Source organism: Gymnoscopelus braueri (assembly GCF_963280865.1).
Source record: "Gymnoscopelus braueri genome assembly, chromosome: 3".
Classification (NCBI taxonomy): domain Eukaryota; kingdom Metazoa; phylum Chordata; class Actinopteri; order Myctophiformes; family Myctophidae; genus Gymnoscopelus; species Gymnoscopelus braueri.
In genome coordinates this window covers 39,299,088-39,318,958 of record NC_137612.1, presented here as the reverse complement: position 1 = coordinate 39,318,958, position 19,871 = coordinate 39,299,088, and the positions used below count along the sequence as shown (strand labels likewise).

At 42.0% G+C, this 19,871-nt stretch overlaps 1 protein-coding gene across 1 annotated transcript in view; it reads right to left on the bottom strand.

Annotated features, from left to right (window-relative positions):
• The window catches only part of LOC308083000 (protein kinase C delta type-like), a 39,214-nt gene extending 25,177 nt beyond the window's left edge, over positions 1-14,037 (bottom strand). The window contains exon 1 of the mRNA XM_080425082.1: positions 13,830-14,037. The gene's annotated coding sequence lies outside the window, so the exon portion shown is untranslated. The remainder of the gene's footprint in view (positions 1-13,829) is intronic.
• Between the last annotated feature and the right edge of the window lie 5,834 nt (positions 14,038-19,871).

Here is a 19,871-nt window from a genome sequence, read left to right as displayed (position 1 = left end):
AGTTTACACATCGTTTAGTGACAATGTGACATACTGTAGCAAACTGTAATTTCATCTACACACACCTCGACTAACTTTTTTTTTAGAACCGTCCTGAATTAAATGAATATGAAAATGATTGGATTATAGATGTTTAGACACACAGAAACACTGCTGCAGTGCTTGTGCGTGCGTTTTGATTGAGTGATTGAATACTTTATTAGTCAGAAATGTAAACAGCACAGGGTACAGTCAGACAATAAAGGAATAGTTCACCCAAACAATGACTTATTTTCTATCAATTACAAACCCCATGAAGCCTTGAATTTGTGGAGATTTGTTAGTTTTTGTCGCATTCCCTAAGCCCATAATTTGATGACTGGTGGAGTCAATGGAGACTCTTTGCCGGTCATCAAATTATTGGCTTAGGAATGCGATAAAAATAAGTCATTGTTTGGGTGAACTATTCCTTTAAGGCTAAAAGGATAACACCAAAAAGTCCTGGGGAATTGTTTCCATTGTGGTCCTATGTATTCAATTCATCAACATAGCATAAAAATAACACAATAACATCAACAAATACAAAACACTATATGTACAAAGGAGAAAAAGGAAAAAATGTCGGCAGTGAAATAGCTTGTGTGTGTGTGTGTGTGTGTGTGTGTGTGTGTGTGTGTGTGTGTGTGTGTGTGTGTGTGTGTGTGTGTGTGTGTGTGTGTGTGTGTGTGTGTGTGGGCCTTCTATTCAGATTGTACAAGGTACAGTGGGTTGGGCCCAACACTATCTTCAGGGCCATTCCTGCTTGGATCGACCGACCAAGCAGGAAGTTAATTGCATGTTATGTTCTTGTCACTCATGTCGGGCTTCTCGGAAACAGGAGCATAAAATGCAAAAAAATGCACCATTTAAAGAAGAATGTAAGCTACACTGTGGCCAAGAGTAGAAGACTGGTGGCACTGTGGGAAACTACAAGCAGTGTTGCCAGATTTTGCAAGAGAAATTAGCAACCAGGTCAATGAAAACGGGCCCAAAAGAAGTGACTAGGCTACGGCTAGTTGACAATAGCCAATCTACAAGCTCACAACGGACTGTGGGCAACTACCAGGTGTGAATTGGTCACAATTGTTACACATAATCGCAATAATTTGAGATAAATCGCAAAAATGTTTTGGCTGATCGTGTCTATGTTGAAAAATGTTCATACATTTTACAACAGTAGCGGAAATACCAGATCTACAAAGCTCCCAATGCGTCTGTTGTACACTATGTGTTTTTTTAAAGTATGAAGATATTAAATATGTCAGTCATTGCTTTGCATTTAGGTCATTTGTCACATCTCTTCATAATGTTCCAGTGTTCAACGACAAAAACACAATTAAATCGTTAAGCGCAATTATTTGTGTGACATGTAAAATGTCATAATCGTGACAGCCCTACGTGTGAATTTGCGTTTTATAGTGTGAATGAGTGTGTAAAGAGTGTGAAATAGTGTGAAAAAGCCTGCTCTACAGAACTGAAAGTACCTCCTCTGCTCTGACTAAACACACATTGGTGCCGACTCTGCTCTGTCGGATTGGCTATTTTTCGGCACACCACACCAGCGCACAACTAAGTTTGAATCAGGCAAAACTCTATATCTAATCCCTAAAACTAACTTCCAAAAGTCTAATCCTAACACTAACCCCCAACCTGAATATTTTCCTAATTGTAAAACTATCTCTAAAAATCTTAACCATAAAAAAACATTTCTCGTGAGGACCAGGTAAATGGTCCTCAAGGTCACAATGTCAATTTCTCATATTCTACTATACTTAGTCCTCACAAGTAGTGTATAGTCACACACACACACACACACACACACACACACACACCCACACACACACACACACACACACACACACACACACACACACACACACACACACACACACACACACACACACACACACACACACACACACACACACACACACACACACACACACACACGAAGTCAAGTAGTATGACTACTGCATTAAAAGGTAGGGTAAGATTATAATTTTTTTTGTTAAAAGGTTAAAGTACTATATTCTGATAGTAATCATTGCTACAGAGCGTTTGTTCAGTCACAGGGGTCTTTCCAGCTCTTTAGTAAAGAGAATACATGTACATTTTCAGGTAGGTGACAACATTTAAGCCAATCAGGAGAGAGCCAATCAGAGAGTAAATCACTTACCCTACCTTTAACATAACTGTTGTTCATATCTGAGCTCAGTCAAGATTGCATAGTGCATGCATACACACACGCACAGGCTCAGATACAAACTCTCATGCCTGATTTATAGGCTACTTCATCATACAGTACAACGCCAAAAACAGACAATCTACAAGCTGACAACAAAGCGTTGCGGTTGCGGATGCAACTCTCATGAGATTGTAGCTCTGCTAGTTTTGGCGTGGGACGAAGTATACATCGGGCTTCATACACACACACACACACACACACACACACACACACACACACACACAGGCCTACACGCGCTGAGAAAAAAAAGAGTGCCTTGTTCCCTAGAGAGAGTGGAAAGAATTAGCACATGCATCGGGGAAGGAGTGGGCAGACTGAGGAAAAGAGCCAAGAGAGTAAAACTGGAGGAAAGAGAGGAGACGGTCAACAGGCTGGCAAGCAGGACGGTGCATGTGAGTAGAAAGACTCAATGACAGAACCAGCGACAGAACCAACTAGAAAAGGGTTGCCTATACCCCAGTGGACCATTTCATGTCAAGGACCCCCAAAATGATATGTATTTGGCTGAGGACCCCCATCTGAAAATAAGTTTGTGCCAGGGACCTCCAGAAGCAAAGATTTGAGTTTAACAAATATACACACACACACACACACACACATTTATATATATTCAAAGATTTGCAAAAAAAAAACGTGATTCTTTGACGTGCTATGAGCTTGTATATCTGCTATTTTTGAATAGCCAAAGTATAAAATATGGATAAAGTGGTTAAAATGGCTGTGACGCTATATTAACTTATTTTGCCCCTGGTACCCCCCCAAGGACCCTATCCCCTGGGGGTCCCCGGACTCCATTTTTGAGAACCACTGGCCTAACCCAACCCAGGGCTATGTCAGTCGTGAGGTACAGCCACCAGGTCACGAGGAGGCCGCCCTGTTCCATTCGGTTTTGAATGGTGTCATTCTTGTTCGGTCAGAAATTAAAGCCGCTTTGGAGGGAGGCTGTGAAAGGCCGCAAAACCAATATTGAAGAGGTGTTGCTGACCACAGTAAATAAGAACACTTTAAAAAGAACAAGTTTGCACAGCTCATAGCAACGATGCAAACAATCCTTTTTTATTTCTAATAAAGTCTGAGGTTTCGACAGGCCTATACTGTGAAATGAGTTATTAAGTTACCCTCTAGTGACTCTTTAGCATTGATGCTGGAAGGACAGGGTCTAAATGTAAAACCCTGGAATGCCTGGATGTGGTGTCTGGGTTACTTAGTACAGTACAGTGCACACAAGTATTCATCGTTGCTGTCGGGCAAATCAATGCCCTACTTGATCACACTACAGCGTCACACAAAAGCATCAAAAGTAGCAGATCCGCAAGCTCAAACCGTGGTGCGACACGTTTTGAGCTTACTCCGCTACTTTTGCCATTTTTGAATTTGAATCAGTTTTGGTCATACAAGGTTTCCAGCCGACAGAGACGTCATGCATTATACTGGAAGTATGCAGCATGCAACATAACAACCAAATGACACAAGGCGGTACACACGAAGAATGTGATGACAGGGAACTCTTACTGACGTGTGTCTTAAAGGAAGAGCATTGGACAGCAAGAGGAGACTTTGAGGAAGTTTGCAGTCGTCTGGTGATTTATGGTCTCATTTTGTCTCATAATGACAATGAAAACATTATCTGTATTTCAACAATCAACTCCGCCTGTGTGGAAAATATAACAGCAGTCAGTGCAAACAGTGAAATAATTCATCTCAAAATGAAAGATGTTAGTATTCCGGGAAAGCATCTGTGTCATTTTAGATTTTAGCTATATATAGCAACATAGTTTTTTTTCAGAAAACTCTTACAGAACAATTTTTTAACACAAATCTTAATTTCTGGGTGGTCTCCTCCTGGCACAAAACATTTTCAGATGAGGGGTCCGTGCGTCTGAAAATGCATATCATTTTGGGGGGGGGGGGGGGTCTTTGGCACGAAAAGGTTTGAGAACTAGGCTACTGATTTAGAAGGCATTTTGTAGAATCGGCCTCAGGTCTTAATGGGTTAAATGGAATAATAACTATGTGCTGTATCACATCGACTCCACAGAACAACAAAGATCCCGACAGGTGCATTACTGTCTGCAGGTGATAAGCTGTCATTAACGTGGAACAGCCTGAATGGAGTGAGTCACAGGTACGGTATGCGGTCAAGTGATCTAAAGTAGAGCTGCCAAGCAAGCCCGGCAGGTTGGACAGCTTCTCTCTCACATACATACAGACGCCTTTCGTCAGGGCAGGGACACCGGCACAGATAAGTGACCCAATGTGACACAATGTTTCCATCATGTCATAAACAGGAGCTACGACTACTAAAGCAGTGTCATTTTGCACCTTAGGCCGGCGGAAATTCCGGCGGAAAGGTGAATTCCCTGCATGGAAACTAACCTTTCACCTACTGTAAATACGAAAACTATCATCGTCACCTTGTTAAAATAATGGCCCGTGTCATTTTTTAAACATTTTTCAGAAAATAATAAAAAATGAACTAAAACAGCTCGCACCCAAAAAGTTTATAACAATATTATGACTATTGACATACAAATAACACTGTCTGTCAGTTATGTAACAGAAGTTCTTTTAGGCAATTGTAATCCTGAATTAGGCCAAATTGTTTGTGGAGTAACTGACTTACTCCAGACTTTACAAGATGTGACTCAGGCCAAAAGAAATTGGCCCAAGTCACATTGTCTTTGACTTAGAGTAGGCAACATAAAATGGCCAGTGTCAGGAAGAGCTGAATAAGGCAAAAATATTTATTTTCTTCAAAAAATTACGTAGGCCATTATTTCAAGAAAGTGACAATGTGCCTTTCGCCTAGAAATGACGGCATAGTCTTGTCGGCAGCAATGACAGAAGAAACCACAGGGTAAACTGGCTTGACAACAATGCTAAATAATAAACACATACCATGTGGCAACAGAAGTAGTTCTGATCATCCATTCAAATGTATGTATTTATAGAGGCGTTAGATGACCAGATAATGCACAGAATCTCTATCTGTGTGTGTCTGTCTTTCCCCCACATAGCTTGAGCATCGTCCAGCAATCGACTTGGCGTGTGTATCGCCATGACGGTGTATTGTGCTGAGTGGGAAGTCGGTCAGACTGACGGTTGTCCAAAACTGAAAATCCAAATATCTCTGTCCCGTCTCCCTGTCTGTTTCTGTCCCTTTTATGCCTATATATGGAGATCCCTCATGTCATCAAAATGACGTCATGGCACTGACATGATACAATGGCCTCCTTTACTATGATAATGGGTACTGCACAAAGTACTCTAACAACGGATACAACGGGTATTGCCTAACCGGAGAGGGGCATGCGCTCCTAACGGGCATCGTTCCCAACAAGCATCTACGTAAGTTCCTACTGTTGCTGTGATAATGGCGGATTCTCGGATTGTCCAACCAAACCAACCAAACCAGGATATGTTTTGATGTTCCATTTACATAGGCCTATCTCCAGTAACCAGTATAAGGAGAGGTAGATGGATATAGTTTCTGTCAGACAGAAACCTCTTATTTCCATATTTTACCTTTGTGTTTTTTCATAAATGAATGCCCTACTTGATCATACCACAGCGTCACACACGAGTCAAAAAAATTGTAGATCTACAAGCTCGAAACGCGGGGCAAAGCAACGCATTTCAAGCTTGTATTTTAATCCTGAAAAGTAACAGTTTTGGACATGGACAATGGACATATGAGGTTTCCACCCGACAGAGACGATAAGATGGCTCTAGTGACCTCATGAGCTTTGTTTACCAACTTTGTAAAACAGATGTTTCTCCATCTGTCAACTCAAACATCTCAAGTTGTTACTCAAACACAAAGGGTGCGTCTCTACTGCCGATGACTCCTCAGTGTGCCGAAAACAGCGTTTTAATATTGACGTGAGTTCAGAGTGGTATGATCAAATAACCCATTAGACAATAAATGTGCATTATTTCGCGTGGTTGCGAGGGTTTGGGACTGAATGCTTTTAAAACCAAACTGTCGACAGACACTTGATACTCAGAGCAAAGCCAATGCACAGCTCAGCATTTTTTAGGGGGCCAATTCAAGATGTCGTCTCTGTCGGGTGGAAACCTCTTATGTCCAAAACTGTTACTTTCCAGGATTCAAATTGCAAAATAGCAAAAGTTAGCAGATCTACAAGCCCGAAACTTTCGAGCTTACAGATCTGCTACTTTTGATGCTTTTGTGTGACGCTGTAGTGTGATCAAGAAGGGCGTTAATTACGAAAAAAAACACACAAAGTTACAATATGGAGATAAGGTTTCTGCCCGACAGCGACGATGTGCTCAATAAGAGCTGTTTTTCACCTCCCTCAGACAGGTCAGATGGGGATCACTAGTGCCTTTCACAATTCTCACACACACACACACACACATAAAGCCCACGTTTCCCCTGACGTTTTGAGGGACCGTAATATGAGACGGCGACGCACACAGAACGACAAGAGACAGTGAGGGAAAAAGAGCTAACAGGGTCCAGAACAGGTCTCAGATATGCCTGTCACAGTTATTATATAATCGCCTAATTGCAATAATTTGAGATAGCCACAATATTTTTTTGCATAATCATCATAATCGTTTCCATGTTGAAAAATGTATTTTCAAACATTTAAAAAAATAGTGGAAATAGCCGATCTACAAGCTAAAAACGCGTTGCATCGCAAGTTCGCAACATCGTTTTGAGCTTGTGGATCGGCTATTTCCACTATTCATGTATTTTTTTAATTATAAATGTATTGAATATGTAATTTTGTTGTATATTTAGGTTATTTGTCATATCTGCCCTTGCCCTGTGCAACTTCAATAGCCTAAAAGCCAAACAGTAATGTAATTTGTATTTATAATGTTCCAGTGTTCAACGACAAAAAAAAATCACGGTTATTTGTGTGACAATTAAATCGTCGTAAAATGTCAAAATCGTGACATCCCTATGTAAGTCTCAGAAGGAACAGGCTGTGACTGTGGCTGGATGGAGTCCGTACAGCCAGTCGGGGGGCCTATAGCAATTAGACCTGAACAAACACACTCCACACACCACTATAGAAAGAACCTGAACAGGCGCTGTCTGTGTCAGCTAGGGAGAGAGATTATTACGCCTAAAGCTAATAACCCGACCGGTGAGTCAGTGTGTGTACGACTGTGCGAGTGTGTGCGTGTGTGTGTGTAAAAACACATGTTGCATAATGAAAATGTGCTTTATGACAGTCCTCCTGCTGTAATTTCTTATTGTCTTGTTGACTCAGAGAGTCAGGCCATGGAAAATCACACTGTTCTCTTTTTTTCCAAGAAAGTGTCTTTAGCATTCTAGTGTGTCTGTGACGTGTTGCTGAGTCATCTGTTCAGTAGCATGATACCGACTAGCCTCATACTATAGGCTCTAACTTAGTGTTTCTCAAAGTGGGGTCCTTGGGGGGTACCAGGGGGTCCCCAGCAAAATTAGTTAATAAAAGCGTCACAATCATTTTAACCCCTTTTATCCATATTTTATACTTTGGCTACTCAGAAATAGCAGATATACAAGCTCATAGCGAAGCACTCGGTGCTGCGCTATGAGCTTGTAGATCTGCTATTTTTGAAAAATATTGAAAATGTGTGCAAATCTTTAAATCTTTTTTTTTTTAAGGCGAACGTTTTTAACACAAATCTTTGCTTCTGGGGGTCCCTGGTACAACATATTTTCATGTGGGGGTCCGCAGCCAAATACATATCAATTTGGGTGTCCTTGACATGAAAAAGTTTGAGAACCACTGCTCTAACTCTAACTCAGTTTTTCTGAGTGGGTGCCATGGCACAAGCCTAGGGGTGCCACAGAATGCTTTGATGATATTTATCAGTATCAGTGATGGAAGAAGTACTAACATGTTTTACTTAAGTAAAAGTATCAATACTGCAATGTAGATATACTCTGTTACAAGTAGAAGTCCCGTAATCAAAATGTACTTGAGTAAAAGTACAAAAGTATTGGCATCAAAATTAAAGTTCAATATGCATAAAACATATTATTCCTCATGACATACTGCATCTTAGGGGGAAAGATTGAAATTTTTACCTACCGTAATATGACTTGATAGAATGTAAGGTGTTATAAACTATATCAACGTAATTGAGGGGTGCCGTGGATGAAAAACCAAGACCAAAATGTTTGAGAAACACTGTTCTCAACCTTTTCAGGCCGGGACCCCCCAAAATAATCATATTTGACACAGGGGACCCCCCACCCGACAAGCACTTGGAATTGTAGGAGTTGAGGCGTACATTGTACATTTACTTTGACTCGATTCCACAGGTAAATGTTGTCATAAATAGCAGATCTACAAGCTCACAACGGCAGCTATTTTCACAATTTCTGCGTCTTATATTATTTGACAATTTGGCCAATGTTTGACCAGTTTTTATAGTTAGTTGGTTACTTTTGATGCACTAATGGTCTTTTTCTTTACGAGGTGTTAAAAAGGTCTTAAAAGTCCTTAAATTGCCACTTTACTGTCATCTGGGCCCCCCCCCAAAATCAGATTGAGAGCCACTGCTCTAACTGATGCTACAGTACATGTACAACCTCTTCAAACCTCACTTCCCACAACTATAAAAATGACTCATGCGTGACAGGACAGCTCTTTCTATTTGAGTGCTTCACTTTGCCACTGACCGTTTCAGTTTCAATCTCAACTTCACCGCCAGACACATGATTAACCACTTAAACCCCGGCCATATGGGTAACCGGAGTCCCTCAGGGCTCAATGCTAGTTTATGTTCGGTTTTCTGTTATCGTGGGGAAAGCTTTCTCTGAAAATAGCCAATCGACAAGCTCACAATGCAACACAACGTGTCGCGTTGTGAGCTTGTCGATCATTTTCAGCGAAAGCTTTCCCCACAATACCAATGCTGGGGTTTAAGTGGTTAATGCAAAGAACTAAAGAAACATGTGCTTTGGTAATAATGAAGAAAAGCACATTTCGGTAGATAGAAAAGTCGAATCCTTCCGTGTATAATCAGTATGGCTTCTGTTGAGGCATGGTGGCATGTAACATGACCACATTAAGAGTGACATTTATGCGCACACACACACACAGTCACTCTCTCACACACACACACACACACACACACACATCCACACACACACATACACACCAATAGCCTTGAACAAAGCTGCCTTTAATGGATTTTAGAGAGAGTCTACATGACTTTGAAGCATTCCTTACTTTCACTGACAGAGTTAATGTCTAACACCACAAACCCACACAAGCCCCCCCCCCCCCAAATGCATGCAAGCACACACAGGTTTGTATTACTATACTTGTGAGGACATCAACATTTTAGGATGGTGATTTTATGAATGCCTTTTAATTTTTTTGGGGGGTGGGCATTTTAACCGTAAGCCTAAGGCAGAAAAATAGCCGATCTGCAAGCACACAAACGGCTTGTAGATCGTCTATTTTTCGGTGGACGACACCGGCATGCAACTAAGTGTAAATCAGGCATAACTCTATCTCTAAACCTAACTCCTAAATGTCTAATCCCAAACCTAACCCCAACCTGGATCTTTTTCTAATTGTAAACGTATCTCTAAAAATATTTTTTGAACCATAAAACAACCATTTCTCTTTTGAGGACCAGGAAACGCTCCACCCACACCCACACACACACACACACACACACACACACACACACACACACACACACACACACACCCACCCTTGAAACAGGTCAAGGTAGTAAACGACGAGCAGAGAGATGTGGTGCAGAGGAAAGTGAGGGAGTGTGTACTGTAACTGTATGAGATCAGAGACAACAGAGCATCAAAGAGGGGGTGACCCTGGTTCAAGGTCAGGACCAGACAGACAGACAGACGACTGTAGCTGATGATGATGTGACTGAGCCTCAGCTCACACATCCATCCTTTCATTTCGCCGAGTGTCTAGAAACCGGCCTATTCCTATACTATCAAATCGGTGCAGTTGATAAATGCCTGCCGGAAGGTGCACACTAACTACTTGCTTTTATTTCTGGCTTGAAAACCACAGCCTCTGAAGACACAAACGTTACCATTATTAGCAGCAACACACCTCGGTGTTAGAATAGTTCTTGAGTGATGCTCTTTGTTTGAATTTGGCAGTGGAATGGGCTCAGACAAGTATCTAGGTCTTGTCAATCTCGTTACACGACAGTAGAATTCCTCAGCGTTAATTAATTTAACTCTGACAAGTGTACAAATGGAACCAAACGGACTCATAGATGTTACAGTGCAGCGTTGCTTCAAAACTGCTGTACTTGCACGCAGCGAGCATAGCCATGGAATGAATCCCACCACTGTGTCCTTGTGTGCGTGTGACTGCGTGCGTGTGTACCTGTGTCCTGTGTGTGTGTGTGTGTGTGTACTTCCCTTTTGCATTAAGAGTGGTGTGCATTTCTGCCTCGCTCACAGTTCACAAAGCCTCAGTTAACACAAGCCTCACACAAAATAGAATCCGAAGAGGCACAGCAGTGTATGGTGATAGGTGATTTAGGGTAGCCTGGCTGGCATTGCCAGACTATCGTCTTGCTTCCAAGCTAGATTTAGGGGGCTGACAAAGAAAGAGAGATAAGAGTCTATTTGCGTGTGTGTACAGTACGTGTGCGTGCGTGTGTGTGTGTGTGCGCACAATACAATTCACAATTTAGGCATTTCACAGTGGTTCTAAAAGTGGGGCCCGGGGACAACTACTGTAGGAGTCCTTGAGGTGGTTCCACGGGGTCCCCAGCAGTTAATGTAGCATCACAATCATTTTAACCACTTTATGCATTTATATGTTGGCTATTCAAAAATAGCAGCGCTCACAGCGCGTCACTTTGTGCCGTGCTGCAAGCTTGTACATCTGCTATTTAAAAAAAATTGAATCATTTTGAGCATAAAGATTGAGAACCACTGCAATAAAGCACTAAGATGGTATTAATAGGACACCTTTGAGTGGCACAGTGGTGTGACACGGTATTGCATCTTGAATTCCTCCTCATTATGTTCACAGGTGGAATGTTCCCCAGGCAGACCGGGGAAGGCTCAGGGACTCAAGCAATCCTCCCACATCATAGCAAAATGTGTGTGTGTGTGTGTGTGTGTGTGTGTGTGTGTGTGTGTGTGTGTGTGTGTGTGTGTGTGTGTGTGTGTGTGTGTGTGTGTGTGTGTGTGTGTGTGTGTGTGTGTGTGTGTGTGTGTGTGTGTGTGTGTGTGTGTGTATTACTATACTTGTGATATAGTATAGTAGAATATGAGAAATATACGTTGTGAGGACCATTTTCAGTAAAACTATGCCTAAACCTAACCTTATTCCTAAACGTAATCTCAGTAAAACTACCTGTGTGTGTGTGTGTGTGTGTGTGTGTGTGTGTGTGTGTGTGTGTGTGTGTGTGTGTGTGTGTGTGTGTGTGTGTGTGTGTGTGTGTGTGTGTGTGTGTGTGTGTGTGTGTGTGTGTGTGTGTGTGTAAACCAGGGATAAGTGTTACTTGGGTAGTCTTCAGTGAGCAGGTGTCACAACAAGGCCAGACACACCAATGTTGACACACCACTGCACACACACACGCACCCATTTGCAGGTGGATAGAATAGAATAAGCCCTTTGTGTACAATGTTGATGTGATGTATTATTTGGTCCAGAGGATAACAAATGGAAAACACACAATCCTACATGTATACATACATGTACTGTACATATTTGTAACTTCTAGATTTAAAAAGAAGTAACAGGGTAAGTAACTAAAGAAGACAGGGGGGCTTTTCTGCCTCAAGAATGCAGGCTATAACCTCCACATACAGATATCCAGTGGTTCTCAAAGTGGGATCCTTGGGGGGGTTCCAGGGGGTCCCCGCAAAATGTGTTAATACAGCATCACAATTATTTTAACCACTTTATCTATTTATACGTTGGCTATTCAAAATTAGCTGATATACAAGCTCCCTGCTATTTTTGGAAAAAGAAATAGAAAAATCTTGAAAGTTGTTAACACAAATCTTCTCTTCTGGGGGTCCCTGGCACAAAACATTTTCATATGAGGGGGTCCAAGTTTGACTACTGCAGTAGTCTACTCCAGTGGCTGTCCAGCCCAGGGACTCTCAGGGTTCCTTGAGGAGGGGGTTCTAAATGCATCCTTATCCTTTGTTTTAAAATTGCCTGTAGCCTAACTATAGCTGCTGTACTGTTTGCAAACAATAAATCAATCAAAATATAAGATGAGGAAGAACACACTGACTCAGTCACTCAACATGGCTGTTTGACAAGCACAACAGACAGACTCCAACTTGTCACAGTCAAGTGTCCTGAGTCATGAAAATGGACATGGCTGTATGCAGTACTGTACTATGTACTCAAGTAAAATGTTAAAGGTATATTTACTTTGCTTGAGTATTTACAATGTCCAATACTTTTACTCCACTACACCTCAGGGGCAAATATTGTACTTTTTACTCCACTATTATATGAAAACTGAACCACTTCAGCCATATATATATATATATATATATATATATATATATATATATATATATATATATATATATATATATATATATATACACATATACATATACACACACACACACACACACACACACACACACACACACACATATGGCCATTTGAACATAGCCGATCTACAAGCTCACAATGTGTTGCAATGCATTGTGAGCTTGTAGATCTGCTATTTTCAACAAAAAAATGAGTTTATACATTTTGACCTTAATTTTAACTTGTGAAATGGGACATTCTGCATAATGAGTATACTTTGACTTTTGGTACTTTAGGTATATTTTGATGCCAACACTTTTGTACTCTTACTCAGGTACATTTTGAACACCGGACTTTTACTTGTGGTATTGATACTTTTACTTAAGTAAAAAATGTCAGTACTTCTTCCAACACTGGCTGTATGTGACAGGTTGTACCGGGAAGGAGCTCAGAACTATGTGGACTTTGGACACACCGCTGAACAACACACACACACGCACACACACAAACACACACACACACACCAGACGTCTTGCACAAAACCACACACGTTTCAACCCAAGACAACAACTTGATTGTGTGGTGGTGCTGCTGCTCTAGTGCCGGAAAGAACAGAATAATAGATCTCCAAGCCAACTAGATGAAAGAAGTTTTTACGTGGCTTACATAACGACAACACACACACAGAGAGTGGAAACATTCCACGAAGGACAGACGGACGTCTGACACACAAGCCAATCCTACGTGGTTTCACCTCCGTCTGTTTCTAAACACTGAACTGAAGCTGATTCATAGTAATAATACCGCGTAAACACACACATGGAAGATGTACGGAGTATGTAGTTTACTTTAACCATTTACCAATTGTTTATCTTTCGGTTTGCTTAATGTATTTGTTTTGGTCTTGTTTTTATATAGTTAAAAATCAGTTAATAGTCCGTACAACTTCAGACACACTGCTCTGCAAAGCAGGAGCTGTCTGTCTGTCTGTCTGTCTGACTGACTGTCTGTCGCTCAGTTCCAGTGATGTGAAAGTTCAATAAATCTCTCACGGTTCATCAAATACGTGAAGGATCCAAACCTACCTTTTTAACGTCAATTTAAAAACGCGTCCGTCAGCTCAGTCACAACACAAGAAGTCCGGTTAGTGTTGGTCACGGGTCTCTCTCTCTCCTGGCAGCACGGTGTTTACACACTGTAGTGTACAATCTTTATTCTGTTTGAGGAAGTGTGTGCTCAGTCTCTCTCTAGCGCGCTCTCTCTAGCTCTCTCTCTCTCTCTCTCTCTCTCTCTCTCTCTCTCTCTCTCTCTCTCTCTCTCTCTCTCTCTCTCTCTCTCTCTCTCTCTCTCTCTCTCTCTCCTCCTCTCTTTCTCTCTCTCTCACACGTCTTGTCGTAGGTAGCTGCAGGGCAGTAGTACACACACACACACACACACACACACACACACACACACACATGACACACACACACACACACACACACACACACACACACACGCTGTGACTGTATGACGTCGTCGACAAACAGGTGAATTCCCAAGTTCAGTTGGAGAAGTGTGGAAAAAAAGAGGGGTGTGGGTTTGAAGGGGTGAAAAGGTCGATAATGGATATGATCATATCTCTGACATTTATCTTGGATTAACAATGACCACTTGTCTAATATCTTATCAGAATCAGTTTAGTCACATCATCACAGGTTTCAGAACTGGACAGATGGTGACAAAAAAAAGTTCTTTTGATTTTTGATTTTTTTTTACTTTCTTTTTGTTTTTAAAATTCTTCCAGCAGTTCTTCTCGCCCACAACATAATTATGCATAAGAAATAAGAGGTTCAGTGAACCAGTTTGCAAACAGGTTTGGCCAGAGTAGGCCTATACAGTTTCGTTTCTGGGAATGTTCCATCACACATAGGTTATATACATTGACTGTCCTGCATGGTCAGTGTTGCCATGTCTGCTTATTATAAGCGACTTTGGGCTTGTTTTTCTGTAAAGTCGCTTGTAAATATTGGTAGTTGCAGATTTTTTTGGGCTTGTTTCTAAAGTGTAGTTGCGCTTATTTAGGCTTGTTTCCAATTTTTTTTGATTATCATTTAAACCAGAGGTTCTCAAACATTTTCATGTCAAGAACCCCCAAATTGATGTGTACAGTATTTGTCCACGGACCCCCATCTGAAATTATAATTTGTGCCAGGGATGTTTAAAAAAGATTCCACGTTTTGCACTTTTTTTTTACATTGGCTTTGAAGATAGCCAATGTATATAGGCAGCCTAGGTTTGAAGTGCTCATGGGACCTATAGTCCAGGGCTTCTCAAAGTGGGTGCCATGGCACCCTAGGGTGCCTTGACGCAAGTCCAGGGGTGCCTCAGAATACTTTGATAATATTTGGAATTTATCAATGTCACTTCAGTTTAACCACTTTAGTCTAAAGTTTGGACCCTCAATACTTAGTAAAACGGACCTGAGTTAAACTGTACTTGATGCGTTATTGTTCACCTACAGTACACCAAGTCTCTTCACCATAAATAGCAGATCTACAAGCTCACAACACGTCACGTTGTGATGCGTTGTGAGCTTGTAGATCTACTATTTTTGGTGACTGTTCCCCCCAGAATAGGAATGCTGGTGTTTAAGTGGTCAAAAAACGCCAAGTATAAAAGTTATTTTCAGTCTGTCCTAATGGAAACAAATATTCTCTCCAGTTTTCCTCGTGACATACTGTATTTTTTCTTTGGGTAAACGATTTACATATTTACGTCCTGTTAATACGACAAAAGGTGCTATAAAGTAACGATGTCATTCAGGGGTGCCGTGGATGAAAAAGTTATTTACAGGGGTGACCTGAGACAAACATGTTTGAGAACCACTGCTATAGTCACTTCTTTTGGGCTTGTGTTTTCATAGACCTGGTTGCTCATTTCTCACGCAAAATCTGGCAACAACTATGTATGGTCCATTCCTCTTTTCCTCCCCTCCTCCCCCTCCTCCTCCTCATCCACACATAGGGAAACTACCACGTGGTGCTGACTCATCAAGCCCATAGCCCCAACCCTTCCACACAGAGGCTATAAGACAGACCGGCCCAGTAAATTTAGACAATCTGCCTCACCCTCTCTATAGGGCTATTTTAAGCATGCCAATGACACACACGTTTTTATTTGCCGTAAACGCTGCTGACATGGATTTCCAGTGAGGTGTGTTGCGCAAATCGTCATCTCTGCCACAAGCATTTGGACCATGAGCTTATTGTTGCCAAGCTTGTTCAGACAAAAGAGCCGGCCACTAATAAAGGGCTGCCCCCCTGGGGTGTGTTTAGTAGTGATTAGAGTACATTCCACCCCTGTTGTTGTCGATGACCGCAACCGCACAGCCAGTGTCACAAGAAACCCACCAACGTAATGTTTCTGCAAACTTCAAACTTAGGTACAGGTCTTAAAAATAGAAGTTGTATTTGTTGTCCTCTGCGTTGTGGTGAGTGAGTAAGTTCAGGTTGAATGCTCAGTTCAGTTGTTGGATACATTTGAGGTTGTGCTTGATTCTATTCGCCTTGTTTACCCCTAAAGACAGGTCAGGTGAATTGAGAGTGTGTTGATGTATGGCATGTGTCATAGGACAGAAATGTAATCTGGTATATGGCATTATATCGTCTCTGCCGGGTGGAAACCTCATATGTCTAAAACTGTCACTTTTCAGGATTCAAATTCTAAAATATCAAAAGTAGCAGATCTACAAGCTCAAAACAAGCACGGCATTTCGAGCTTGTGGATCTGCTACTGTCTGGCCTCAACGAGGTAATCTGCAAATTATATAATAAGAACTAAAGTAGTACAATGTTGGAAGTCTGACTACTGGGTTCACAATGAGAAGCGTGAAGGAGATTTCTATTTTGCAGAGTCCAGTGTGGCAGACATCAGGGAAGGGAAGGGTATCCAGACACTTCCTGTTGTGATGTCTGTTTGTGCCATCCCACTGGTGCCAGCCTTTCCAGGGCAAACATCAGAGTGAATAATTAGAGGAGTGGGTGGAATGAAACAGCTTGGGCGTTAGTAGGGGGTGGGGTGGTGGGGGTGAAAAAAACTAAAAACAAATAAAGAGGACCAAAATTGTCCTTTCATCAAGGCAAATATTCCATACACTAAAGCTCTCTTTCTGTATGTGTCCCTATTTCTTCCTTTGACAGAGCTCTCGTATTACTCTGATGTTAACCGAGGAAGGTATTGATATATTTTGATATGGACATGAGATAAACCATGCAGGCCAGTTGAGTTTTCTGTCCAGAAATAGGGCTGGTTTTAGCCTTACATGGTGACATGAAACTGGTAAAGCACAGGCTAGAGACTAGAGAGGTTGTGGGTTACCAGTTATCACTCAAAAACGACATAACTTTACTTTTAGAGACAAACCAAAGTGGCTTTCCATTTGTAGGGAAAAAAAACAAGAGCATACTTCAAAGGGTTTTGCTCCTTTGTTTTAAAATGTCTTGCTAGAGGAGATGGTCTGAATTATCAGCACATTTTTGTTCTGAAACCATAAAATCGGTATTCTCTCAGATGTTTATTTCCCCGCTGGTGATTGTATTTGATCTTCCCAGTGTACTGCACTTTTCACTTCTACTGTGTGTTCCTCACGGGGAATGTTTCACAAGGATAAAAATCAGATGACATATACTTCCTGTTCAAATGACCCCCGTAGCCCCAAAGTTTGGTCAGGTGTTTCCTGTCCGTCTACGGTATCTGGTTGTTAGATTACAGCGTGGAAAGTTACGAACCTATTTGCCAACACAGGCCCCGTGTTATACTCCTTGTCGATGTAGGCTGCTGCAGAACAGTAAGTTCCCACTGATGTTCAGGCAAAGAGCACCACGGGAGGTAACGTCATGACTTGTATTTAAAATATTAATCATTTTTTCCAATTAAATCTGACCTCTCTTTCTGTTCTCAACCCTAACGTCCCCCGAGTTCCGGCATATCCCTTATCATCACTGTCCTTCTGAATTCTGAACCATTATTGTCTGCTGTTTGGCAATGTGATATACGCACATTTTATTCAGTTTCTCACCAATTATCTGACTCCTTTACAGTAAAAGTGTTATTCGAATTTTGGGCAAATGTTCAAAATACAGACACATTTCCAACGTACCATTTTTTGAAAATAGTAAAAATAGAGTATTCTGAGCTTGTAGGATTGGCTACAGATGATCCGCTGTGGTGACCCTGATGGGAATTAGCCGAAATAAAAAGAAGAACGGAAACATCAAAGTAGCCTATAATAGAGCGAGTGTAAATCTTTTACACTCCTAACACTGAATATATTGCTGATTTGCTGTGTAATGTTAGATGTGGATCTGAAACCTTCAGAGAGCACACAATCAGGGAGATTCCTTCCCCAATTCTCACCTTTTGAGGCTAAACATGCTGACAGTGACCTATTGACTTTATGCATATCCTGTTCTTTATTCCTTTCACTACTGTGTGTGTGTGTGTGTGTGTGTGTGTGCGTGCGTGCGTGCGTGCGTGCGTGCGTGCGTGCGTGCGTGCGTGCGTGCGTGCGTGCGTGCGTGCGTGCGTGTGTGCGTGCGTGCGTGAGAGAGAGAGAGGGGGGGGGGTGGCTAATGCACATGCCATGAATCAGTGGCATGTCAAGACTTTTTTGACTGAGGTGGCCAAAATGCGGGGCACTGCGGTGGCATGAAGCATGAGCACACATTTAGATATGTCTCTGCTATACCCATATCTACTATAATTACAAACATTACAGTGTATTTCATTAGTGTGTTTATAGACTATCTTGAAGATAAATAACCTACATTAAATATAAATGAAAATATAGCTGCAAGCTGCAAGCAGGTTTCGAGGGATATGGCAGAGGCAGGAAGAGGCAGGCAGAGAGAGAGAGAGCAAGAGAGAGAAAGAGAGGCAGTTAGAGAGAGAGGGAGAGAGAGAGAGAGAGAGAGAGAGAGAGAGAGAGAGAGAGAGAGAGAGAGAGAGTGAGCATGTGTGCTTATGGATTGAGAGGGAGTGATGGCAGGTGAGGTGGGTGGATCCAATCCATGGGAATAGGTCAGGGGGAGTGTTGTGCACAAAAGGCAGAGGCAGGAAGTGGCAGGAAGAGGCAGGCAGAGAGAGAGAGAGAGAGAGAAAGAGTGAGAGAGAGTGAGAGAGTGAGCGAGCATGTGTGCTTATGGATTGAGAGGGAGTGATGGAAGGGGAGGTGGGTGGATCCAATCCATGGGAATAGGTCAGGGGGAGTGTTGTGCACAAAAGGCAGAGGCAGGAAGAGGCAGGAAGAGGCAGGCAGAGAGAAAGAGAGAGAGAGTGAGAGAGAGAGAGAAAGAGAGAGAGAGAGAGAGAGAGAGAGAGAGAGAGAGAGAGAGAGAGAGAGAGAGAGAGAGAGAGAGAGAGAGAGAGAGAGAGAGAGAGAGAGAGAGAAAGAGAGGCAGTTAGAGAGAGAGAGAGAGAGAGAAAGAGAGGCAGTTAGAGAGAGGGAGAGAGAGAGGCAGAGAGAGAGAGAGAGAGAGAGAGAGAGAGTGAGCATGTGTGCTTATGGATTGAGAGGGAGTGATGGAAGGGGAGGTGGGTGGATCCAATCCATGGGAATAGGTCAGGGGGAGTGTTGTGCACAAAAGGCAGAGGCAGGAAGAGGCAGGCAGAGAGAAAGAGAGAGAGAGGTTGCTAACTAGATGACTCTTTTCCCACCCTCACGCACCTTAACCTCAGTAAAACAACGACCTAACCTCAAGAAACACTATTTGTAAAACTAAGAATTCCAAATGATGATCACCTCAACACATTGTTGGGGACAGGGATCGAACTAGCGACCTATGGACTCACAGGCTGCCTCTCTTCTCATTGAGTTAGAGATATGGCCTCCCTGTTGATATCTATAGGTTTTTCCGTCCGTTATGAACCGAGCCTCTGTTTCGCTAACTACTCTAGATCACTGGTTCACAAAACATTTACCAATAAAGTTTTTTTTTGTCTCCTCGGAATGGAAACTAGTGAAAATAGTCGATCTACAAGCTCACAACGCGTTGCTATCTGAAAAGTTGTGAGATTGTAGATCGGCTATTTTCACAAGAAAGTATGTCATACATAAAAAAACAACTACTCTCAAAAAAGCATTTCAT